The sequence below is a fragment of the Pogoniulus pusillus genome, chromosome 6 (assembly GCF_015220805.1).
Source record: "Pogoniulus pusillus isolate bPogPus1 chromosome 6, bPogPus1.pri, whole genome shotgun sequence".
NCBI lineage: Eukaryota > Metazoa > Chordata > Aves > Piciformes > Lybiidae > Pogoniulus > Pogoniulus pusillus.
Genome location: NC_087269.1, coordinates 41219733 through 41245386, shown reverse-complemented (window position 1 = coordinate 41245386; position 25654 = coordinate 41219733). Strand labels below are relative to the sequence as shown.

At 48.3% G+C, this 25654-nt stretch overlaps 1 long non-coding RNA gene across 1 annotated transcript; it reads left to right on the top strand.

Moving 5' to 3' along the window:
* Nucleotides 1-676: 676 nt before the first annotated feature.
* On the top strand, nucleotides 677-25602 carry LOC135176561 (uncharacterized). The gene is made up of 5 exons (XR_010302727.1): nucleotides 677-741; nucleotides 16269-16895; nucleotides 17603-17637; nucleotides 24484-24606; nucleotides 25434-25602. It is a non-coding gene; the product is annotated as an uncharacterized LOC135176561 (long non-coding RNA).
* Nucleotides 25603-25654: the final 52 nt, after the last annotated feature.

The following is a 25654-nucleotide window of genomic DNA, read 5'->3' as shown; positions in this document are numbered from 1 at the left end:
TGGGTTTAGATTGTTGGTTTGGTTTGGGTTTTTTTGAGGCACACAGTGTAGGTGATGTGAAGGTAAGTGTAGGCTGCATGGATGTAGATGAAGGATTAAAGGATTGGGAAAGGTGGAAGGTTTGAGAAGCAACAAAAAGGTTGGAGGAGAAACAAGGAAGAAGCAGGGCTTGAGAGGAGATGGAGCTCACGAGGGGAGTGCGAGGTGGAAACACCAAACAGGTTGGAGATAAGGAAAGATTGAGAATGGGTAGAGGTAATGCTGGGGTTGTAGTTGGAAGCACAGCATGGCTTTGTGTTCTGCAGGCTGGGGGCATCCATCAGAGCTGCAGGGAGTGGAAAACTTAGGTTGTGGGTACTGATGGTGGGGTGATGGTCCTGGGTACTTCTAGGCAGTGATGTTTCCCTTTTGCTTTGAGGGAGATAAGCCTTTATCTGAGCTGAAGGAAAGAGATATGGATCTGTAGTTCAAAATGTCTAATTATGAGAAGCTAAGGCCATAATAGGCTGTAATGAAGAGGTCTGGGTGATAAATCAGGAGACAACTGTACATGAAAATTAAGTTAACATTAAGAAGCAGAAGCAATTAGTTTTATGATTCCAAGCTGAAGTCTTGACCTGACCTGTCTAGAGCTTGCCTTGCATCAACTACAAGTTACTGTGTTTTCCCACCACGGGGAGTCTGCTTCTCTGGAGACTTTTCAGACCCATCCAGATGCATTCCAGTGTGGCCTGCCCTGAGGTAATCCTGCTTTGGCAGAAGGTTTGGAGTAGAGCTCCTTGCCAACCCCTAACATTTTGTGATTCTATGACAACTTCAGAGCATGCTCTGCCTTGCAGAGGTTATGTCCCCATGTCCTCTGTTTGTGGTGAAGGAACAAAAGGCTGTTTCCTCCCCTGAAAGCATTGCTGTTGTCCACTTTCCTGCAGGATTCTTGACCCTTTCTGCTGCTGGAGCAGAAAGAAGAATCATGTTTTACTGCAGGCTTTACAGTCTTGCATACAAGGGCACCAGACCATGCAAAACTGAGAGCTCACAGCTCTTGTAGTGTTGGTGCTAGGTGATTTCTGCTACTAGAATGCTGTCAAAACCAAGAGAGGACACTTCAGAGAGCAGTTCAGCCTTTAAGAAGATTTCTCCTTCAACCCATGCCTGGAGGGCTTTGCTCAAAGTGGGATGAACAAAACCCTCAGGGCTGCTGAAGGGCAGGTGAAGAACATGGTCAACCCCTGCTCTTCTGAGTTGTTTTATGCAGGAAAGGAGTCATGCTGCAAATGCAAACTAGGGGTTTTTGTCAGAGCTGCTACTTAAACCCCAAAGATTTAAGTTGTTTTATCTCAGGTCAGAAAGGAAATCTGTCTTTCCAAAAAAGTAAGCCAAAGAAACCCAGGAAAATGAGGGCACCTAAGATGATGGTGGAAGTGTTGGGCATAGGTGAAGAGCTAATCCAGAGCTGACCATTGCTAGGTCCTGCACTTGGGTCACAACAACCCCAAGCAATGCTACAGGCTTGGGGCAGTGTGGCTGGAGAGCTGCCTGGCAGAAAGGGATCCGGGGGCTGCATTAGACAGGAGCTGAATATGAGCCAGCAGTGTGCCCAGGTGGCCAAGAAGGCCAATGGCATCCTGGCTTGTATTAAAAACGCTGTGGCCAGCAGGAGTAGGGAGGTGACTGTCCCCTTTTACTCTGCTCTGGTGAGGCCACACCTCCAGTATTGTGTTCAGTTTTAGGCACCACAATACAGGAGAGGTGGAGGTGCTGGAGTGGGTCCAGAGGAGGGCAACGAAGCTGGTGAAGGGCCTGGAGAATAAATCTAATGAAGAATGACTGAGGGAGCTGGGGATGGTTAGTTTGAGAAAGAGGAGCCTGAGGAGAGACCTCATTGCTGTCTACAACTACCTGAAGGGACATTGTGGAGCGGCTGGAGCTGGTCTCTTCTCACAGGTAGTTGGAGACAGAAGAAAGGGGAATGACCTCAAGCTAAGACTGGGTGGGTTTAGATTGGCCACTAGGAAAAAGTTTTTCATGGAGACAGTGGTCAGGCACTGGAAGGAGCTGCCCAGGGGGGTGGTGGAGTCACCACCCCTAGAGATGCTCAAGAAATATGTGAATGTGACAATTGGGACCATGGTTTAATGGCTGTGGTGATGATGTTGGCTTGATGGTTGGATTCAACAATCTTAGAGGTCTTTTGCAATCCAAGCAGTTCTGTGACTCTATCCCCATCCCTGTCATAGAATCAACCAGGTTGGAAGAGACCTCCAACATCATCCAGTCCAACCTAGCACCCAGCCCTAGCCAGTCAACTAGACTATGGCACTAAGTGCCTCATCCAGACTTTGCTTGAACACCTCCAGGGACAGTGACTCCACCACCTCCCTGGGCAGCCCATTCCAATGCCAATCACTCTCTCTGCCAACTACTTCCTCCTAACATCCAGCCTAGACCTTCCCCCAGCACAACTTGAGACTGTGTCCCCTTGTTCTGTTGCTGGTTGCCTGGCAGAAGAGACCAACCCCACTTGGCTACTACCTCCCTTCAGGTAGTTGTAGACAGCAATGAGGTCACCCCTGAGCCTCCTCTTCTGCAGGCTGCACACCCCCAGCTCCCTCAGCCTCTCCTCATAGGGTTTGTGTCTCTATCCACTTCCTATCACTATGTCCATTTCATCTCCCACTCTGCTCAAACTGTGTTGCCTTTTTTCAGGGGAGTTTGCCATAGATGATTTCCAAACAGGCACTGTGCTGGGCTTATCTAGTGAGTGTAGGGTTGGGGTTTGGCTTTGATTGAAGATTTTGGGTTGGCTTTTTGAATTTCTTTTTGGTTTGATTTTGGGTTTGTGTGTGGTTTACTGATTTGGTTTGGGTTTTTTGGGGGAGGTGTGTGGTTTGTGGGTGAGGGTTTGGTGGGTTTATTTGGTGGTGTGTGTTTGTTTGGTTTGATTTTAAAAGTTATTTGTGTTGTCGTCTTATTTTTTTTTTCTCCTGGATTTTTCTACCTTGTTTATTTCTTAGTGACTAATTCTGAAAATGGAAACCTTCTCTCCTGGTACCAGTGTTTGGTTTTGCCTTTTTTTTTTTCCCCCTGCTGTTGGAATCTGCTGTTTCTGAATACAAATGGCCAGGAATCACTTAGTCATTGATTTGCATCTACAAACATTGATTTCCATATTAATGTAAGGCTGAGATACTGGAGAGTAAACCATGGATTTTTTTGGTGATTGATTTAAGTTGTAATTATTCAGGACAGAAGATGGGATGTGTGTGTGGAGAAAGCACAGATTGGTTTTGTGTCTAATGTCTTGAGTCATGCTGTCAGGTGCTTTCATGAAGATCCCTCTCAGGAAATGAGTCAAATACAAAGATAAAGCTGTGCTTGGGGAATGCCTAATTAATAATTGCAATCATAATATTTTGGTCTAAATATTAAAGAGAGCCTCATTAGAGGAATGTAAAGGGTGGGGTTTTTTAGGGTAGCTTGACTCCAGGAAAGCTGAACCTGTCAAAATGAAACATTTCCTTCAAGAGCCTTGATTGTACTTCCAGAGCATTTAAAGGTGGGGTAATGCTTGTGGATTAACTCAGTTGATGATTATAGCCCGCAAATGGTTCCATGTGTAGCACATCCCAGGAGTGTCAAATTGTCCCAGCACTCTAGGGAGGTGCTGCTTTCTTCTCTGGCCTCTGAAACTGATGTTCTCCAAAGCAACAGCAGACCCAAGCGTTCCTTTTCTCTTTGTTGCCTCTCCACCTTTCACTGCAGTGAGAAAGCTTTAGGCTACCCCAACCCAGCCAGCTCCCAGTGCTGATCTGCTCAGATTTGTGTGTTTGGGAGTTGCAGATCTTCCCCTCCCTGCAGTTCCCATTCGCAGCTCTGGTCTCCAAGATTATTAGGAAAACATTGTTGTATGTTTTGTGCCAAGAGGAACAGGATTCCCATCCTGAGCAACGCTTGAGAAACACTTCCAGGGCTCTTGTAAAACAGATCACAAATATCACACAGAATCACCAAGGTTGGAAGAGACCTCATGGATCATCAAGTCCAACCCTTTACCACAGAGCTCAAGGCTAGACCATGGCACCAAGTGCCACGTCCAATCCTGCCTTGAACAGCTCCAGGGCAGTCCATTCCAGCAGCCAATGACTCTCTCAGTGAAGAACAGATAAATGTATTGCTTTTACTGGAGGTTTGGGTTGGATGTTTGGAGGAATTTCTTTCCTGCAAGAGTGGTCAGGCATTGGAACAGGCTGCCCAAGGGAGGTGGTGGAGACACCAGCCTGGAAGGTGTTCAGGAAACATGTGGAAATGGTACTTAGGGATATGGTTTAATGGCCATGGTGGTGATGGATCAATGGTTGGACTCTATGATCTTAAAAGGCTTTTCCAACCCAAATGATTCTGTGATCTCTCTGATGAGGAATGGCTGTGAGAGAATTGGGGCTTTTTGGTCTGGAAAAGAGCATCTTCATTAATGCTGATCAATGTTTCAAGGGTAGGTGTCAGGAGGATGGGACCAGGCTTTTTTTTCTGTGGTGCCCAGTGACAAGCAAGGGGTAATGGGCACAGACTTGAACACCAGAAGTTCCATCTAAACATGAGAAGAAACTTCTTTAAGGGTGGCATAGCACTGGGACAGGCTCCCCAGGGAGGTGGTGCAGTCTCTATTTCTGGAGACATTCAAAACTCACCTGGATATGCTTCTGTGTGGCATTCTCTAGGTGACTATGTCTTGTCAGGCAGTTGGACTTGATGTCCAGAGATCCCTTCTGACACCTACCATTCTGTGATAACATCCCAGAAGGCTAGGCTGGGCTGAACTCTTGCCTCAAAGTAAAGATATACTCCTCTTCATGCACCCAAGGAGACCATTGACCTTCTTGGCCCCAAGGGCACATTGCTGGCTAACAGTGACCTTGTTGCTCACCAGCACTTCCAGGTCCTTCTCAGCAGAGCTGCTTTCCAGCAGGTCACCTCCTCATCTGTTGTGGTGTAACCTTGACTGTATGTGAAACTTCTAAATTCTGATGCTGTGCTCCAAATCAGCTGGGATTTGGGCTAGGAAACCATTTATCAGATCCTGCTCCCTCTCTTCAGTCAGCCCATCAATTCCTCACCCTCTGCTGATTCCTGGGATGCACAGGCAGTAGGTAAGGACGGGCACTGTGAGGCAATAGTCCATTCTGTGCAGGATCAGGCCCTCCATCTCTCTTGGCCACCAGGTTCTTTACCTCTCTGGTGATGCTTCATCCTCCACCTTTTACTGCAGGGCAATGCTCTGTGCAAAACCTGCAGGTCCTCCTTCCATGGGCTGAATTTCTTTTTGCTGTAGGAACTTCTATGATTTTATGATTCTACTTGAGACATTCAAGACTTATTTGGATGCATTCCTGTGTGTCCTGGCCTAGATGATCCTGCTTTGCAAGGACTTGATTTCTGGAGGTCACTTGCAATCCCTGCTATTCCATGATTCTACAATAAATTGGGATATCCAAACACGGGATCTAAAGGTAAATTTCCTTTCTGAAATGTCAGGGCTGGTGTGACAGCATCTGCTTTCAGCTGCAGGGAGGAAATGACATTCAGCACAGATGAGACACAGCAAGTAAAAGCCATACAGAGGGGTCCCTCAGGTCCTACCTCAAATCACAGGTCATTATCTTCCCCTGTTGAGTTACAATAATCTGAACAGCTCAACACCCTGTCATTGTTGCCCTGTTTTTCTGCTGGCTCTTCTAATGACCCTTTCCTTTTGCTGATGCTGGCAAAGATGCTTCTTGTCATCACTGTGCTTTTGACAGCAAACTGCACCTTGAGGGGGGCATTTCCTGGGGGGACAAGGAGTCTGTGTGTTTGTTTCACACTTTTTCTGTGTTACTATGATAGAATCATAAAATTGTTCTGATTGGAAAACGTTTTAGGGTCATCATAGTCCAACTATTAACCCAGCACTGCCAGGTCACCACTAAACTACATCTGTCTGCACCACATCTTCATGCCTTGGAACTTCATGGATGGGGACTCCTTCACTGCCCTGGGTAGCCTGGGACAGGCTTTGACAACCTTCAAGGGGAAGAAATTTTTCCTCATGTCTGACCTAAGCCTCCCCTGACACAACTTGAGGCCATTTCCTCTCATCCTATTTCTTCTTCCCTGGGAGAAGAGATCAACACCCACCTGGCTCCAAGCTCCTTCCAGGGAGTTGTAGAGAGCAATGAGGTCTCCCCTTAGCCTCCTTGTTTTCCAGGCTAAATAACCTCATTGTTGCTGCAATATGGGATGTATGAATTCCTCCTGTGCCAGGGAAGATTTGGGTTAGACATGGAGAATAATTTCTTCAAAGCTGACCCAGGCTGCCTGTGGGCAGTGCTGGAGTCCCCATCCCTGGAGGGACAAGGTTTAGTGGTGACCTGACAGTGCAGGGGCAATGGTTGGACTCAGTCTTAATGGCCTTTTCCAACCAAAATGAGTCTGTGATCTCATGCCTAGGAAGATGCTGCTGTTTGCTTCACTCTGTGTCTCTGGTGGAATCAGGATTAGTCCCTTCCTCCTCCACCCCAGGCAGATACAGATTTTGGATTAATCCAAAGCAAAGCCTTTCAGACACAGAGTAACTATAGAAAACAATGGGGCAACATTAATTAGAAATGAAAGTAACAAATGAGCTTTTTAATGAATTAGAAAATCTTTCTCACTTGCTATCAACAGCAAACAGAAGGGAAAAAAATGTAACCTTTTTTTTTCCCCCCAATCATAAGATATAAATAACATGGCTCTGGAAAATACCTGTAGGAAAAACAGTGGATGATCTCCAGAGGTCTCTCCCAGCCCCACCATGCTGGAATTCTGTGGAGCTTTCAGCAGTACACCTGGAACTGGACTTTTCCTGAAGTTCAGCTCTTCCCAGCCTTAGACCAGAGAACTATCTCATTATTCCAGCTCGTTGACAGGACTTGTAGGGACCATTTTCTGAGGTTTTGGGTGGTGGAGCTGATTGTGGGTGATGAGTACTTCTTGACAGTGGCCTCAGTTCCCTGTCCCCCCACTCTATTCCCTCTACCCCCCCTGCTGTCCCCATCTCTATGCCTATCTCATCATCATCTTTATCTCAGCTTCCATTCCTTGCTCAAATCCTTTTTGCCTTCTCTCTGGGCTCAAAGACACGAAAAGAACAAAGTGCAGTAGCTCAAACAGTTGAGGTTCTCTTCAGTGCCTGTCCCAGCTGGTTTGTCATTAATGCTGTGGCTTTACAGAAGTCACTGATTGGAAAGATGGGAGCCTAGAGTTTGTTTGAGATTTACCATCCTCAGGTCTCCTGTGTTTTCAGACTTTGAATCCACCTTTCTGGAACAAAGAGTAGCACTTTGACTTTTCTCAGTTGGCTTTCTGTAGCTTCAAGTTCCCTCTTGCCTTGTCTCTCTGTTCTGACCTGCCAAGGGCTGAGTGCTGAGGTGTCAGCAGTAATTGCATTTTTGTTAATGTCTGCCTGGCTCCCTTGCAGGAGAAATACAAATGAATATTCAAGCTGTCTTGGAGCACCAAGCTTCCAACTATCACATGCAACTCATTCAACTTGCATGCTACCAATAGAGGACTTGTCAGAGGATGGGGATTCCATAGCCATCTGTTTTAGTGATTGTCCTTCTGGTCTGAGCACTCCTGAGGGCACACCTTGAATATTTGCTTCAGTTTTGGGCCCCTCCAAGAACATTGAGGGGTTGGGGTGGGAGCAGTGAAGTGCAATCATAGAATCAGCCAGGTTGGAAGAGACCTCCAAGATCATCCAGCCCAACCTAGCACCCAGCCCTAGCCAGTCAACTAGACCATGGCACCAAGTGCCCCATCCAGGCTTTGCTTGAACACCTCCAGGGATGGTGACTCCACTACCTCCCTGAGCAGCCCATGAAGCTGAGAAAGGGCAGTGAAGCTCCTCACTATATCTGAAGAACAGGTCTGGTGAGGAGCAGCTGAGAGAACTGGAGTTGTTATTCTGCCTGGAGAGGAAGGGGTTGAGGGGAGACCTTCTGGCTCTCTAACAACTCCCTGAAAGGAGCTTGGAGCCAGGTAGGGCTTGCTTTCTTCTCCCAATGGACAAGTGATAGGACAAGGGGAGATGGTCTTGAGACGCATCAGTAGAGGTTTAGCTTGGACATGTGGAGCAGTTTCTTTCCCAGAAGGGTGATTATGGTCTGTCCCAGGCTGTGCTAGGCAGTGGTGGAGCCTCATCCCTGGAAGAACTTGAAATCCACGGAGATGTGATGCTGAGGGACATGGTTTGGTGGCGTTATGGAGAAATATGATGTAAACTAGAAAGAATTAAGTCCCACTGGGGAGCAGATCCTAGCAGTTCTGCTTCTGCTTGCAATGTGGTTCCTGTGACTTTATTGGTATCATCTTCTCTTGATGCTGCTGAGTTCTCCTCCTTCGGATGCAATCCAGGTGTCTGTGCCCCAGAAGAGCTGGGATGGCAGCAGAAACCAACTCAGCCCTTTGAAGGAGGCAGAAGGTGTAAAATTATTAAGTGTGACACTTCAAATCTGCTGATCTTCAGATCAAGCAGAGAACTTCCAGAATTAGCTGCTTAATTATAAACTGAACTGTTTAGCCATTTATTATTTACAAATAATTAGGGAAATAAATTACTCCTTAATCAGTTCAACTGCAAGTGCTTTTCAAAGACATTTTATTTTGCCATCAGACCCTGAAGCATGTGAATTTGTCACTGATTTCTCTCTCTCCTGTTTCATGTAAGAGGTTCTCCTGAAAGGAGCTTGGAGCCCAGTGAGGCTTGGTCTCTTCTCCTCAGTATCAGGTGCTAGAATGAGTGGAAATGGCCTGAAATTGTGCTGAGGGAGGGTTAGGTTAGAGATTAGGAACAATTTCTTTTCTGCAAAGAGGTCAGGCACAGGAACAGGCTGCCTGGGGAGGTGGTGGAGTGGCCACCCCTGGAGATCACAGTATCACCAAGGTTGGAAGAGACCTCATAGATCATCAAGGAGACACAGTCTCAAGTTGTGCCAGGGTAGGTATAGGCTGGATATTAGGAAGAAGTTCTTCACAGAGAGAGTGATTTCCCATTGGAATGGGCTGCCCAGGGAGGTGGTGGAGTCACCGTCCCTGGGGGTCTTCAAGAAAAGACTGGATGAGGCACTTAGTGCCATGGTCTGGTTGACTGGCTAGGGCTGGGTGCTAGGTTGGCCTGGATGATCTTGGAGGTCTCTTCCAACCTGGTTGATTCTATGTCCAACCCTTTACCACAGAGCTCAAGGCTAGACCATGGCACCAAGTGCCACGTCCAATCTTGCCTTGAACAGTCCCAGAGACAACGAGATGTTCAGGAAAAGGGTGGACTTGGCACTTTGGAACATGGTTCAGTGTCTAGGGTGGTGTTAGGCTGATGTTTGGACTGGATGATCTGAGAGATCTTTTCCAACCCAAACAATTCTATGTTTCTATGATTTTACTACCTGGGTGCTCTCAGGGGAATATGAAGTTACCTGAGCTCTAACAGCATCTGTAGGCAGAGCTCCGAGGCTCTCCACCCTGCTCGTCTTCCTTGGCTCTGACCCTTTGCTGTGTGGTTTTCTTTTCATGTGTCTCCTTTTTCTGAAGGTGGGGGCTCTGAAGATGAACATGGTAACCAGCAGTCAGAAGTGTGTACAGAGTCATGAAATGGGTTGGGTTGGAAGGGACCTTAAAAGTCATCTAATTGTAATGCCCTCGCCATGGGCAGGGACACCCTCCACTAGCCCAGGATGCTCAAGGCTACGCTCAACCTGGCCTGGAGCACCTTGAAGGAGGCAGTGCCCATTACCTCTCTGGACAACCTGTTCCAGTGTCTCACCACCCTCACTGTAACAGATTTCTTCACTCCAGTCTGACTCTCCTCTCTTCCAGCTCAAATCTGCTGCCCCTCATCCTATCACTACAAATCCCTTTATAAAGTCTCTCTGCAGCTTTCTTGTAGTGCCCTTCAGGTCCGAATGATGAGGACCTGAATGAGTGGCCTGTGGTTTAGTAGTGGTTTGGGTAACATCAGAGAAGAGTTGGTGGCTCAGTGCAGAGAGCTATTCCTCCAAGTATGAAAGCCTTTGAAATCTGCAGTCGCTGCTTCTGATCTCTTTTTGCCTACAGGAAAGGAGTTAAAAAGCCCTTCTTGTGCAGCAAGAAAAATGAGATGAGGAAAATTACCATTTCTGGTAGAGTTGATCTAATTTCCAACTAGAGGAAGGATCAGAGGAGAGATAAAATGCAGCCTAAGAGGGTACAGACTATCCTGCCTGGGGGGATCTTTTAAGCTATCTTATTGTGCCACAGCATGGGAGGGCTGGATAAGATGGTACAGGTGAGGTGGTTTCCTCAGGAAATGACAAGTGTGAAGAGCAAGGAGTGCTGGAAGTGGTTGTGGATGAGTTCCACCCTGGATAGTTGGTCTGTTTGCTGGGCAGGGGGCTGTGCTGGGACAGTTTCTGGTGCTGGTGGGATAATGAGGCAACAACTGATTGTGAAGGGCAGGGATTGGAAGGTACTCCTAGAGGTCGTTGAGTCCAGTACCTTTTCAAAGCATGGTCACCTAGGGCAGAACACACAGGAACACATTCAGATGGGTCTTGAAAGTCTCCAGAGAAGGAGACTCCACTGCTCTGGGCACCTGGCTCCAGCACCTTCACACAACAGAAGTTTCATCTCACATTGAGATGGAGCTTTCTGGGGTCTGCTTTGTGACTGTTGCCCCTTGCCCTATGCCAGGACACCAGTGAAAAGAGCCTGTCACCTTTGTCTTGCTCCCAACCTTCAGCTATTTATAAACATCCATAAGATCCCCTCTCAGACTGCTCTTCCAGGCTCAACGGCCCCAGGTCCTGCTACAGCACCACAATGTCCTCCTTGGAGTGAGTGGCCCAAAACTGAACTGGCCTCACCAGTGCCCAGTACAGGGACAATCCCTGCCCTGGTCCTGCTGGCCACACTGTTGCTGGTCTAGACCAGAATGCTGGTGGCTGCCTTGGCTCCTCTTCAGCTGCTGTTGACCAGCATCCCAAAGTCTGTCTTTATTGGGCAGTTTCCAGTGGTTCTGCCCCAAGCATGGAGCATTCATGGATCCAAGTACAGGATCCTTGTTGAACCTTGTCCTAGGTAGGACAGTTTGCCCATGTGCCTCACTGGTGTTCTCTGTGGTTTCTAGAGCCAGAACCTGCTCCTTTAAGTCACAAAAGGTATTTTTTTTCAGCTGAATTTATTCACTAAAGAAGGAAATGTAAGCCTTCAGAAGATCAAATGGTGCCTCTCAATGACCCAGTGATGAATAATTTCTCCAAGTTTACCCTTGAGTTCTCCTTGTGGTGCCTCCAAGGCAGAGCTCTCTCGATGCTGGCTACTTGAGAAGGAGCTGCTGGTTAAACCCAGCCATTATGGATGCAACATATGGTCTGTAGGTCCCTGTGCTGGCACAGCTGAGGCATCAGCTCCTGCTCTGATTTCCTAAACTATGTTTGAACCTTTAGCAGAGGCATGGGGAGAGAGGAGAGCTGCAAAAGGAGAGAACACTCTACAGCTGTGGCTACCTTCAGAAATGAGTCTTTAGTCTGGTTCTGCCCATCTCTGGTCTCTTCATAAAAGATTTTGACTTTGTAACATGCTCTTCTGGTGTCAGCTGGAGCAGAGGTGGCTCTGGTCAGGGCTGGGACTTCCCAGCTCAGGCTCTGCTCAGGAAGCCACTTTCTCCAGTTTGTCAATCACACAGCTTGGTGTCAACCACAAACTTCCTGAGGGTGCCTCGATTCCACTGTGCATACCAGTGACAAGGATGTTAAATACTCCACACTGCATATTGTGCTCCTGTCCATTCCTACCTGCTCCTGCCCATTTCTGTTGCAGAAGAAGTGGTTAATCTAGGGTTGTTCTTTGCTGCTCGCTGACGCAGGTACTCTGGGGTTGTTTTTTGCTGCCCACTGACACAGGTAGAATGAAAAGGAATGGCCTGAAATTGTGCCAGGGGAGGTTTAGGGTGGAGATTAGGAAAAATTTCTATCCTAATTTTGTTGCCTGTTGGCCTCAAGGAAAAGAAGGTAGGTCCTCACCAGGCAGTCAGCATTTTGTGTAATTAGTGGTCCCATGCTTTGTTAAAAATATAAGTCAAGTTAATGAGAATAAATACAGCTGGTGCTTAGGTAACAAAGCAAGTGCAAATACTGTGCTGTTACTGCATGGTGTGGCTTGTGAATTGCCCAAGTGTGTCAGCACAGCCTTGTTTCTTGGTTTGTGCTGATTTCAGGACTTGGATAAAGTCTGGCAGCTCATTAATTCCATCTCTGAGCAGGTCCTTCTGCACAGTGGGGAGTAGAGTTCAGCCATCAGGAAGGAGATTGAGCTGTGGTACCTGGGAGCTGCTGATTGATGCAAGAGTAGCTCCTGAAAACTCACCTGTGACCAAAAGATCATAGAGTCATGGAATCATTTTGGTTGGAAAAGATCTATGTGCAAAGACTATTTACAGAGGCAGTAGGACAGTGGACAGTGGTTTGAAAGCAGAGAAAGGTCGAGCTAGATTGGGCATTAGGAAGAAATTCTTTACTATGTGGATGGTGGGACACTGAAACTGGTTTCCCAGAGAGGTGGTGGAGACCTCATTCCTGGAAACATCCATAGTTAGACTTGATGGGGCTCTGAAAACCTGCTCTAGGTGGGGATGTCCTTGCTGACTGCAGGGGATGGATTGGACTAGATGATGTTCAAAAGTCCCTTCCACCCAATCTTTAAGACCATTGAGCATCAACTCAGGCCACCACTAAACCATGTCCTGATACCTTGATGCTGGTTCTTGCTCTTCAGACATAAACCCAGTGAAATTATATCATGGTTCAGAGTGACCCAAGATGAAATCTCTCAGGTTTTCTTGCAGGAACAAAATAACAGATGTTGGAGCTAGATGATCTTTAATGTCCCTTCCAACCCAAACTGTTCCATGCTTTCATTTTTCCTTCTAATCTCTACCATGCTGGGATTTTGGGGTTCTGTTATTTTGTCATCTTGAAGGAAAATGCCTGGGACTGACTCCCCTGCCAAAGGGGGTTCCTGATGGCACTCAAGTTGAGGCCACTCCACTTTTAGGATCAATAGCAGCAATACTTTAAAATTATCTTTGTCATGACAGTACCAACAGAGTCAGCCACGCAGAGGCAGGAGGAGAGGATGCTGACAGCTTCAAAATGCCTGTGTGTGATGGGGGGGAAGGGTTAACAAAACAGAACCATTTCACTGAAAGGAATTCTTTTCCCCCACCCAAACCTCTGTTATATGGGGAAAAAATTGTTTCCTGTCGAAGCTCGTTTGTAGTCATGAGTTGGGGCTTCAGGATTTTTCACCTTTTTGTCACATCTCTCCAGCCTGCAATGAAAACCTCCCCCTGGAGGCAAAACCATCATTGCATTGAGGTGAGTGAATTAATCCCGAGGAATAAGCAGTCCCTGTGGGCTGCTCCGTGGTGCCATCTGCTCGGCAAACCAATTTCAATCCTTCCTCTCTGTCTGATGGGTGTGAGACCAGGATCAGTGAGTCGCCTCCTGGGAGAGGCAAGCAGAATGATGGTTCTTCTATTGAATCAAATCCCACTTAATGATTGCACATTTTTATTAGGAGAACCCAAGCAGTGCTAGCACAAGCTGCGTGCCAGCTGTGAAGCCAGGCACCTGTGAGATGGTCACGCCGTGAGTAGGTTCTACAGGAGCAACTCTTGGTTAATGTCAGGATGATGCTGTTGGTCTTTTAATCACCTTTGGTTTGTGATTCTTCTGTGCAAAGCTGCTGGGTGGTTATCCCTCATGTGTATAGGCAAAAAAGGAACCTGGCCAGGCTGGATGGATTGGTGGGCCAAGGCTAATGAGTTGAGATTCAACAAGGCCAAGTTGACAGGTCCTGAATGTGGGTCACAACAACCTCAGGAATGCTCCAAGCTTGGGGCAGAGAGGCTGGAAATTGCCTGGTGGAAATTGAGCCTCTTAGAGAGCATTTAGCAAATCAGTCTAGTATGAGGTGTCCCTGCCCATGGCAGGGATGGGTGGAACTAGATGATCTTTAAGGTCCCAAACCATTCTGTGATTCTTTGAGCTGTGGGTGTTGGTCGACAGCTGTCTGACAATGATGAGCCAGTATGTGCCCAGATGATCAGGAAGGCCACTAGCATCCTTGCTTGGATCAGGCCCATTGAGAGCAGCAGGACCAGGGCAGGGATTATCCCCCTCAGCACTGGTGAGGTCACACCTTGGTTCCTGAGGTTGGTTTTGAGCCCCTTGGTCCAAGAAGGGCACTGAGGTGCTGGAGCAACTGCCCAGTATAGAGGAATCCGCCACTTCTCCTGGGAGATGATTCCAGTGTCCAACTGTTGCCATGGGGAGACATCTTCTGGAGTCCAGTGGGTATCTCCCCAGCAATAACTTGTCTCTATCACCCCTTGTCTTCTCCATGACATTCCTTGTACAAAGAGAGTCTTCATCCTGCTGCTAGGTACCCTTTAAAACACAGGAAAATGGTGGGAAGCTCTCTCCTAAGGCAGAAGAGCTGGAAGACACCTTTTGGACAGGGTTTCAAGCCCAGATTTGTCCATCAAAGCTTCTGCTGCACTGCTGAGGGTGCAGACAGGAGATCCAGGGTGTTTGATTTATGCTCATTGGTGCCAAATGCTTTTGTTTCTCTCCAAAAACATCCCTTAAAACTCTCAGCTTTAAAAACCCTCCGGTGAAATATGAAGCCACTTGAGTTTAGGGCTTTTTTGGCTACCTGTCAAGAGCTTCTCTAATAAATGATAAACAAACCCCCACCATTTACAGCTCCTGGAAAAAAAAAAAGTCCTATTTAATTAGAGATGCTTTTGGTATTCCTCTGTGTTGAGCTGTGAGGGTGCATTAAGTCATTTGGGCTATTTGGTGGTGGTTATGGTGACTCATAAAGCATCCACCTGCCTGTGAATGTTCTGGAAGTGACAGAGGGTGTTCAGTGCAAAGGCTGGGGAGCAGTTAGAGGAGTAAAAAGCCTCACTCAGAAGCCAGCCCATAAACTTCCCAAGAGGCTTTAATGAACCGTGATGCTAAGTGTGGAACCTCTGCAGGCAGTTGAGCATTTGTCTGAGGGATCACCAGAACTTCCAGAATGCCCCACCAGTGGGCAAAGAGTCACCAATTCCAGCAGTTTGCTTCCAAGAAAAGCTGTTCCCTCCTGATGTTAGAAGCAGGGGATGCTACAGGGGCTCGAGGCATTGTCAGTCAGTTTGCAGATGCCATCAAGCTGGGTGGCAGTGTTGATGTACTGGAGGGTTGGGAGGCCCTACAGAGAGACCTGGCCAGGCTGGATCAGTGGGCTGAGGTAGGTGCAATGAGGTTCGACAAGGCCAAGTGCTGGGTCCTGCAGCAAGTCACAACCACCCCATGGATTCTTCAGGCTTGGGGCAGAGTGGCTGGAAACTGCCTAGTGGAAAAGGAGCTGGGGATGTTGGCTAGCAGCAGATGTAGTAGAAGCTGATGTGTGCCCAGGTGGCCAAGAAGGCCACCAGCATCCTGTTCTCCATCAGCAATGTTGTGGCCAGCAGGACCATGGGACTGGGCATTAGTGAGGACAGACTTCAAATCCTGGGTTCAATTTTGAGTCCATCACTCCAAGCAGGATGTTGCGGGGTTGAAGCAGGTCCAGAGAAGGACTATGAAGTTGTTGGAAGGGTCTGGAGAACAGGCCTTGTGAGGAGCAGCTGAGGGAACTGGGGTGGTTCAGCTTGGAGAAAAGGAGGCTGAGGAGCCTTCTGTCTCTACAAGGAGATTGAAGTGAGATGGGGGTTGGTCTCTTACCCTTAGTAACAAGTGACAGGACAAAAGCAAATGGTCTCAGATTGCCCCAGGGAAGATCGAGGTTGGACATGAGGAACACTTTCTTCCCCAAAAGGTTGCTTCTGCAATAAACCTGGGAGCTGTTTCCTTTGACCCTGAAGAGCACAGGCAGAAGATAAACACCTGCTTATTGCTGAGTATTTGTCTTATTACTGAATCAAAGAATGGGAAGGGAATTTAAGATCATCTAGTTCCAACCCTAGTGCCATGGGCAGGGACACCTTCCACTAGAGCAGGTGGCTCAAGGCTTCATCCCACCTGGCCTTGAACACCTCTAGGGAGAGGACATCCATAACCTCCTCAGGCAACCTGTTCCAGTGTCTCACCACCCTCGCTGTAATTGGCTGTACTGGCAGTGTTTTCTTCTCCACCCTTCATCTCTTTTTTTCTCTCCTGCAGAAATTATGTCCCAAACATGACTTTTATTGTGTTGTTCATGGATCATCACCAGGATCTTCCTGGTCTTATGCTGTTGATGGCACTCATGGGCATGGACAGTGCAGCTCCCAGCCCAGGCTCTGACTTTCTGCTTCTGCACTTTCCAGCTTGTACTTTCCCTGAGAGCCATGAACAGGATGAAGTTTGTTGGCTCAAGTGAACTTTGTGGTGTCTGATTTGCTGCCCTTCTTGTGTGGAAGTGGAGTTTGGTTGCTTGACTTTTTCTTTGCTGTCTTGTTCAATGCAAAGAGTTTCTAAAAGCTTTGTCCATACTTCTGGGTCCTGCTGCCTGATTTATGCTCTTTTGGAGCCACTCCAGAAGCCAACATCTGCTGACAGGTAGCAGCTTTTTGGAGTAAGGTCTTGCAGGGTATAAATCAGTAGCAAAGCACCCTTGGAAGATGCTTGGCTGTCTTCTCCAGTGCAGTAAGAGCTTGGTTTGAGGATGGATGTTTCAGATGATGAGATACACTAATGCCCCAGCAAAGTTGGCATTTTATGTCCCACTTGTTTTTCCCCAAAGGTTTTGTGATGGATCCATAAATTCACTCCTGGAACGTGGAGTGAATACCAAGGGAGTTACCTGTGGTAAGCTGTCAACCTGCAGCTCTGGATCTCACTTAAAACCCCAAAGCCTGTCTTTTGATGACGAAAACACCTCAGACTTCCCCTGCATGCTGGGCTCAGAGCACTGGAACAGGCTGCTCAGGCAGGTTGTGGAATCTTCTCTGAAGACTTTCAAGATCTGCCTGGATGCATTCCTGTGCTGACTAATCTAGGTGGTCCTGCTTTTGGCAGGGAGGTTGGACTTGATGATCTCTGGAGGTCCCTTCCAACCTCTAACATTCTGTGATTCTGTGTGGCTTGTGCCCCTCTGGAGAATGAAGGCTCTAGGAGGGTGACCTCACCTCGACTGAGCTCTGACTCAGAAAGCTGAAGACTGAATGATCTTGGAGGTCTCTTCCAACCTGCTTGATTCTATGACTCTACATCTGCCAGCATGGTAGAGGCCTCCTGGCCCTGCTCCAACAGGTCCATGTCTCTCCTGTGCTGAGGACTCCAGAGCTAGCCCCAGCACTGCAGAGCAGATGGTGTGGAGGTCTTCATTGCTCTTTTTCCTTAAAATTCCTTGCTTTTGTAGCAATTTGTATTTATTAATTTACTTTTTTTTTGTGTCAGTAAAGAGCTGGATGATCTTGGAGGTCTCTTCCAGCCTGGTTGATTCTATGATTTAAGATCAGAAGAAGAATAACTTTGATCCCTTGACAGGTTGCCTTCTCTCCTGCCCATCACAGGTGCCTGCCCGAGAGCACAGGGGTCACTGTCATGGGTAAGAGATTCATAGATTCACAGAATGGTTTGGGTTGCAAGGGACCTTAACTATCAGCTAATCCCAACCCCTCTAGTGTGATGAAGATGAAGGAGGGTTTCTCCTGCAGGTTGGAAAGGTGGGAGGTTTTCTTCTCCATGTTGTCCAGGAGGTAGAGATGCAGATGCACAATAGCCCTGAGCTGCAGCATGAAGCACACATTTCTCTCAGAAGAGCTTGCATTTGTTCAACCTTCTGAGCCTGTGACATCTTAGGAGAGGGTAAAATTGAAGAGAGAAAAGGAAATCAGCAAAAGCATCAGGAACAGTGTGGCCAGTAGGACAAGGGAGGTTATTCTTCCCCTGTACTCAGCACTGCTCAGGCCACACCTTGAGTGCTGTGTCCAGTTCTGGGCCCCTCAATTCAAGAAAGATGTTGAGGTGCTGGAGCATGTCCAGAGAAGGGCAACAAAGCTGGTGAGGGGCCTGGAGCACAAATCCTATGAGGAGAGGCTGAGGGAGCTGGGGGTGTTTAGCCTGGAGAAGAGGAGGCTCAGGGGTGATCTTATTACTGTCTACAACTACCTGAAGGGGCATTGTAGCCAGGTGGGGGGTGGTCTCTTCTGCCAGGCAAGCAGCAATAGAACAAGGGGACACAGTCTCAAGTTGTGCCAGGGTAGGTATAGGCTGGATGTTAGGAGGAAGTTGTTGGCAGAGAGAGTGATTGGCATTGGAATGGGCTGCCCAGGGAGGTGGTGGAGGCACTGTCCCTGGAGGTGTTGAAGCAAAGCCTGGATGAGGCACTTAGTGCCATGGTCTAGTTGATTGGCTAGGGCTGGGTGCTAGGTTGGCCTGGATGATCTTGGAGGTCTCTTCCAACCTGGTTGATTCTATGATTCTATGAAAAGCTGGGCAGCTGTGGTCATGCTGAGCTGCCTTGTTGGCTTTTGAGACCTGGCCAAAGGTTCTGAACACCAGCTTGTGATATTTGTGTGAAGAAATAAAAGGTAATTTGAGATGAAATGATTGTGATTACCAGTGGTGGTTTTGGCAGGCAGTGTCCAGTTGTGGTGAGTGAAGCCAACGCTGCTACCTGAAACGACCACATCGCGTCGCATCTCTGCCGGGTGATAGCAGTGGGTGCTTGGGGTGGTAAGGATGGATCATCCTTCAGATAGTTGGGGTTTATTCAAGTCAAAGAAAATGACTGGCTTTAGGAATGACTGGAAAACACTTGTCCTGAACAGTCTGCCTGAGCAACTTCCAGATGGAATTCCAGAATGACTTGGACCTGTTGGAGAGGGTTCAGAGGAGATCACAGCAAGAATGGGGGGTTAGGGGGTGTGGAACTCTCTGCTATGAGGCCAGGCTGAGAGAGCTGGAATTGTTCAGCCTGGAGAAGGGAAGGCTTCAGGGAGACGTTCTGGTGGCCTTGCAGTGTTTCAAGGGGCTGGTCAGAAAGCTGAGGACAGACTTAGGAGCAGGGCCTGTTGTGATGGGACAAGAGGTGATAGTTTGATGTGCCACTTCCAGGGGAGGTTTAGACTGGAGAGTAGGAAATGCTTCCTCACTGAAAGGGTTCTCAAATGTTGGAATGAGCTGCCTAGGGTAGTGGTGGAGTTGCCTTCTCTGGGCGTGTTCCAGCAGTCTGTGGACCTGGTGCTTAGGGATATAGTTCAGTGTTGACCCTTCAGTGCTGGGTTTATGGTTGGACTGGTTGATCTCAGAGATCTCTTCCAACCAGATATATCCTACAATTCTCTTATTCCAGCACTTCTGCTGAGCATCCCACAAGGGATGACCTCTGTACTGTGCTTGTACCTCGGTTGATGTCTTAGGTCAGCAGTGCATCTTGGATTTCCATGAATTCCTTTCCCTCTGCCCAGGTCAGCAGTGCATCTTGGATGTCCATGAATTCCTTTCCCTCTGCCCAGGTCAGCAGTGCATCCTGGATGTCCATGAATTCCTTTCCCTCTGCCCAGAATGGCTGTTTTGCTTTGCCTTCCTGGGTGGGGGCACAGTGGAGGTATTGCAGCACAGCCATGGCAGTGGCTCTGAGCTGGCCTTTGGCAATAGCTGGTTTTATCATTGGCCAAATCTCACTAAATTCATGAAATTCTACTTGGGACAAGAAATGAAGGAGCTGATTCAGAGTAATTACAGCTTAAGGTACCTTGCTTGGCACAACCCTTCAAGCCTGTGTGTGTGCATGGACTCCCTCTTTCAGTGCTGGCGTTGACAGAAGCTCTCAAGCTTGTGGGCAAATGAAACTCTTTGGGGAAGAGAAATGAGTACTGAAGAGCAGAGGCAGGGGCAAAGCTGAGCTGGCACGTTTCCTTGGTGTTTTCTCTGTTTTGCACACCAGAGGAAAAAGTTTTCCAAGGAGTGAAACCTTCCAGTGAGAAGGTTGATGACAATGGAAAAAACCCTGAACGTGGAGCACCCCAGGATATTTCTTAATGGGTGATTCCTCTTAATTTCTGTAGTATAAATCCTTCAGTAATTGCTGGATCTGCAGAAATTGCTGGCATCTGGCTGCCTGGGGAGGAAAATATGGAAATGGAGAGCTTTGACTGGTGCTGAAACAAACTAACTGAATGTCTTGGTGTCAGCTGGCTCTGCTCAGGGCTGTCACTTCCCAGCTCAGGCTCTGCTCCAGTTGCTGAAGTTCAGGGCAGGGTTGCACAGCCAGGAGCTGCTTCTAGCAGGGACAAGCTGATGGAAAGAGTTCCTGACAAAGGCTGAGCTGCACAAAGGCTTTGCCTGAGACTTGCTCCTGGCCACACCAAGGCACTGCCAGAGCTTGTGCCACACTTGGGGGGCAGCTGCAGGGAGAAGCAGCCAGCACAACTATCTTGCAGCCCATGGATGACATCTGCAGGAGAAAGCTGAGGCATCACCAGGGCCAAGCCTCTTCTTCACTGGTTACTGTCCCAGGAGGACTTTGTTCCTTCTGCCTTCCATCTCCTTTGCTGTGCTCCTGAATCCAGTTCCAGAATCAAGCTCCTGAATCTTGTTCCTATCCGCTGCTGAGTGCAGTCTGGGACTTACCCAGTGCCTGTCCCAAACATCAGTAGCACCACTGATGCCACCAGGGCTTGGCTTACACGTTGATTTGTGTCTGTGTCTCTATTCCATGGCATTGTTCTTCTTTCCATCCCATCTAGGGGTGTTTCTTTCCCATCTATCAGCCTCTCTCCCTTCTTCCCTTTCTTTCCTTTTTGGGAAGGAAGAGGGCTCCATGGAATGCTTCTGGCAGTCCTCTAGTGGCCACCTGAACCCTGAGCTATGATGTGAGCTTTCCTTCAGACAAATGCTTGATGTTCAGTGGTGCTTTGCCATCTTTTGTCAGAATATCTGACAAAACAGCTGTGGGAAGGCGCAGCCAGGACAGGGGACCATCAGCTGCCCAGCAAGGGATTGCAGCCCGTGGATACCATCTGCAGGGCTCAAGCCTCCTCTTCAATGGCTCTTCTCACCACTAACTCATGTCCCTCAGCACCATTGCTTTGAAACCCTTCCAAGGATGGGGACTCCACCACTTCCCTGGGCAATGTGTTCCAATGCCTGACTGCTCTTGCAAGAAAGAAGTTTCTGCTCACCTCCAATCTGAACCTCCCCAGGTGCAATTTCAGGCCATTTCCTCTTGTTCTGTCAGCAGGTACTAGAGACCCAACCCCCACCTCACTCCAACCTCCTTTCAGGGAGTTGTAGAGAACAGACAGGCAAGGCTTTTAGTTAAAAAAAAACCAAAACACCAAGTTCTGATATGAAAACTTAGAATATAACTTTGCCATGTTCAACATCTTCATCAGTGACACTGATGAGGGCACAGAGTGTCTGCTCAGCAAGTTTGCTGATGACACCAAGCTGGGAGGCTTGGCTGATGCAGCTGAAGGCTGTGTGGCCATCCAGAGAGACCTGGGCAGACTGAGAGCTGGGCACAGAGGAACCAGATGAGGTTCAACAAGGACAAGTGCAGAGTTCTGCACCTGGGGAGGAATAACAAACTGCACCAGCACAGGCTGGGAGGTGATCTGCTGGAAGGCAGCCCTGTGGAGAGGGAGCTGGGTGTCCTGGTGGCTAACAAGTTACCCATGGCACAGCAATGTGCCCTTGTGGCCAAGAAGGCCAATGGGATCCTGGGGTGTATGAGGAGCAGTGTGTCCAGCAGATCAAGGGAGGTTCTCCTGCCCCTCTGCTGTGCCCTGCTGAGACCTCATCTTGAATATTGTGTTCAGTTTTGGGTTCCCCAGTTGAAGAGGGACAGGGATCTGCTGGAGAGGGTCCATTGGAAGGCTACGAGAAGGATTAGGGGACTGGAGGGCATAGCTGATGAAGAGAGGCTGAGGGAGCTGGAGCTGCTTAGTCTGGAGAAAAGAAGACTTAGAGGGGATTTGGTAAATGTTTATCAGTATCTGAAGGCTGCCAGGAGTGAGGGGACAGGCTCTGCTCACTGCTCCCTGGGATAGGACAAGGAGCAATGGGTGTAAGTTGCAGCACAAGAGGTTCTGTCTCAACACAAGGGGGAACTTCTTTACTGTAAGGGTCCCAGAGCACTGGCACAGGCTGCCCAGGGAGGTCGTGGAGTCTCCTTCTCTGGAGCCTTTCAAGACCTGTCTGGATGTGTTCCTTTGTGATCTGTGTTAGATAGCATTGTCCTGCTGTGGCAGGGGGGTTGGTCTTGATGATCTCCTTGGGTCCCTTCCAACCCCTTAAAATCCTGTGATCCTATGAGCTTCCTTCAAACCCCACACAGAAAAGATGTTTCAAAAGCTCTTTTCATCGTTGTCTTTAGTGGAATTTTGTGGTGTTGGGTTTTAGGTTTGGTGTTTGGTTGGGTTTTTTTGCATCCTAAAGCTGAGTTATTGCATGATTATCACTAATAAATAGTTCATCCCCCTGCAAAGGCTTCTTTAAAGTTCTCCAAAGTGAATAAAAGCAAGAAAATCTGTGCTGAGGGAAATGAAGGCTCCATGCAAATCTGTTTTACATTCCAGCACCATCCTCTGTCCTGATTAGGACTCTGCTTTTCTTGCAGGGAAATCAATCCTGATAAATAAAGCAGCTCCCTTTTTTCCCGTCGCCTTTGTGGGAGCATCTTTATTCACAGCTATAGGACTTCTTGGTGTTCTGCCACATGCAGATGTTCTCCCAGAGCTTCTTTAACCTCTTCTGAATTTGGCCAGCTACCAAATATCTTGTTTGAGACAAAGGACAGGAGTGATGGCTGGTGCAGGACACAGGATCATGGAATCATTAAGATTAGGAAAGACCTCTAAGATCATCAGGTCCAGTCTTCTGCCCAACATCTCTATGGCCACTAGGCATTTCCATGCAAGTCATAGAATCACAGAATCAACCAGGTTGGAAAATACCTCCAAGATCATCCAGTCCAGCCTAGCACCCAGCCCTAGCCAGTCAACTAGACCATGGCACTAAGTGCCTCATCCAGGCTTTGCTTCAACACCTCCAGGGATGATGACTCCACCACCTCCCTGGGCAGCCCATTCCAATGCCAATCACTCTCTCTGACAACAACTTCCTCCTAACATCCAGCCTATACCTACCCTGGCACAACTTGAGACTGTGTCCCCTTGTTCTGTTGCTGGTTGCCTGGCAGAAGAGACCAACCCCACCTGGCTACAGTCTCCCTTCAGGTCATTGTAGACAGCAATGAGGTCCCCCCTGAGCCTCCTCTTCTGCAGGCTGCACACCCCCAGCTCCCTTAGCCTCTCCTCATAGGGTTTGTGTTCCAGGCCCTTCACCCAACATCTCCATGGCCCCTAGGTATCTCCATGATCACTTGACATCTCCATGACCACAGCAAGAAGCTGTGTGCCAGGGAAGCACAAGCCATGGCATGTTGATGAATGGAGTGGTCAGCAAAGTCCACAATTAGAAACAAAAGAGAAAAGTTGAGGAACTTGTTGAGAAATGGCTGAAGGACAGGGAGTTGTGATCAGGGTCTACTTGGGAGCCTGGAGGACATGGTGTTCCTCAGGAGTCAGGACTGGGTCCAGTCTTGTTTAAAATCTTCACCAGTGACTTAGGCAAAGGAGGAGAGTGGACTTGCAGCCAGTTTGGTGATGATACAGAACTGGGAGAAGTGGCTGACCTCCTGTCAGACTGTGCTGCTGTTCAGTGGGACCTTGACAGGCTGAAGACTTGGGTGGAGGGGACCTCATGAAGTTCAACAAGGGCAAGTGGAGGGTCTCCCACCTGGGAAGGAATAACTCTCTGCACCAGTACAGGTGAGGGGGAAGCATCTCTGTGGAGAAGGACCTGGGGATGCTGTTAGACAACAAGGGCCAATGGTCTCCTGGGTTGCATGAAGAAAATGGTAGCCAGCAGGTTAAGGAAGCTTCTCCACCTCTCCTCTGCCCCTGTGAGGCTGCATCTGGAGTCCTGAGTCCAGTTCTCAGCTCCCCAGTGCAACAAAAACAGGGAATTACTGGAGGAGTCCACTCAAGGCTCCAAAGATGTCAAAGGGCCTGGAGCAGGCTGCCCAGAGAGGTTGTGGAGTCTCCTTCTCTGGAGAGATTCCCAACCCACCTGGCTATTGTGATCCTGGGCAAGCTGCTGTGGGTGCCTCTGCTTTATCAGTCCAACGACTGGATGATCTCCAAAGATCTCTTCCAACCCACCACCACCCTGGGCTTCTGTGATTTCCTGAAACTAAGAGCACCAGAAGGGAGTGTCAGGGGTCAAATGCCTGTGTGGGCTGGGGGCTTGGCCACCTGCAACGTGGGGATTATTCCTCTGATGTCCTGCTGCAAGTCAGCTGGAGATTGCACCTCACTCAGTTTATTCTTCAGCAGTCTTGCTGATTAATTAGAGGCAATAAAACAGACTTTTGTCGTTGCAGGAAAGGAGAAGAAAAGATCTGGCAGGGCACAGTAAGCAGAACAATGGATTTGTCTCAGCTTTTGCTTAGGGACAAGGAAAAGCAGATTAATGGCTGAAGGTTTGCTGCCTCTTCTGTGCTAAGGTAAAGGCATCAATACCATTTTGATTCTTTTAACTGAAGGGCAGGGAGGCTCTGCAGGGATCTGGTCAGGCTGGATTGATGTTCTGAAGCCAACAGTAGGAGATTCAACAAGGTCAAGTGTTGGGTGCCACTCTAACGCCATGCAACTTCCAGGCTTGGGGCAGAGTAGCTGGAGAGCTTTTTGGGGAAGAAGAACCTGGGGGTATTGATTGATGGCCAGTTGAAAAAGAGACAGCAGTGTGCCCAAGTGGCCAAGAAAGCAAATCACTCCTGATCCAAACCAGGATGCTGTGTGGCCAGCAAGACCAGGGGAGTGATTGTGGCCTTCTACCTGGCATTGGTGAGGCCACACCTTGGGTACTGGGTTCAGTTTTGGGCCCCACGCTCCAGGAAGGATACTGAAGGGCTGAAGCAGGTTCAGAGAAGGGGAATGAAGCTGGTAAAGAGTCTGGAGAACAGGTCTGGTGAGGATCAGCTGAAGGAACTGGTTTTTTTTCAGCCTGGAGAAAAGGAGGCTGAGGGGAGACCTCACTGCTGGCTACAACTCTCTGAAAAGGGGGTTGGAGTTAGGTGGGGATTCAGGCTCTTCTCACATGCAACAAGTGACAGGACAAAGAGGAAATGGCCTCAAAATGTGCCTGGGAAGGCTTAGGTTTGATGTGAGGAACAATTTCTTCACAGAAAGGCTTCTCAGGCATTGAACAGGCTACCAGGGAGGTGGTGGAGTCTCCACCTGTGGGGGTGTTTAAAAGCTGCATGGATTTCGTGCTGAGAGATGTGGTTTAGTGTCTGTAACTTCGAACTCACAATCCCATCTCTGCTCCTAGGTGAGTGCTTGGACTTGATGATCTCAAAGGTCTCTTCCAGCCTCACAACTGTGTGGTTCTCTTGACTCTCTATAATTTGTCCTGGCTGTGAAGATGTGATAAATACACATTCCAACTGACTGCAAGGTTCTTTTTTCCCTGGTGGGTTCTTAATGCTGACATACATCTGCATGAGGTAAGGCTGCTCCAAAACTGCTGCTGAGCTTCAGACTTTAGAGAAA